An 852-nucleotide genomic window follows, 5' to 3' on the forward strand; every position below is an offset into this window, starting at 1 on the left:
TCCTTTTCAGGTGGGCACACTTGGGCACCAAAATAACCGCACTAGTTGTGTCCGGAGCGCGCTGTTTAAAAGTGCTGAAGTTATTCAGCCAAGGAATCGCGCGATCGGCTGGTGCGTTGCACCAGATATGCTGTCCACTAAGATTATGCGAAGTGAACGAGTCTGGACAGGCAAAGTTAGGACAGAGGGAATTGTCGCTTCGTACGTTACAAGATGAACGTGAACACCCGACCCGAGGCCTTCTGCAGACGCAAAATACTGAACGAAGTACGCAGTGGCTGCAGTCCACCGTTGGTGGATTCCGGGTTGGTTCCTCTATGTCCCCACACGAGCTGCCGAGGCTACGGCGTGGGCAACTTCCTAGGCATCCGCTTTTTTTTTGCGGTCCTCGTTGTTGTAACGCGGCCGTTTGCCGCATAGGTGGCCCTTGCCAAAGGGCTCTCCACAATGGTAGAAGATATTTTGGCCCTTGCCCATCTCCCAACCCATGTTGGCATTTCCGTGTGGCTGCCTCGGCCGCGGCCGCCATAGGCGCCACCAGGACCACCACCGCGGCCTCCGTAGCGGCCACCTCGGTGGTTGTGGTCGGCGTGGTTGTTGGATCCACCCCGTTGGGTGTGGTTGCCACGGCCGCCATTCTGTCGGGGGTGGGCGGGGGCATCGTTCGTGCCTAAAAAGTTAAGTCGCGCGGTTTGCGCCTTGCCCACCTTGTGGCGCATTTGTGCACCTTGNGCATAGTTAACTAAAGCGTCGAATGCAACCAGTTATTGCCGTTGGCATCCATGGTGCATTCCCGCCGCAGTTGCGGTGGCATACCGTGAATAAGCCAAGTGCACAAGTCAATTTGAGACA

This window comes from Volvox carteri, assembly GCF_000143455.1.
Source record: "Volvox carteri f. nagariensis unplaced genomic scaffold VOLCAscaffold_504, whole genome shotgun sequence".
In the NCBI taxonomy this organism is placed as follows: Eukaryota; Viridiplantae; Chlorophyta; class Chlorophyceae; order Chlamydomonadales; family Volvocaceae; genus Volvox; species Volvox carteri.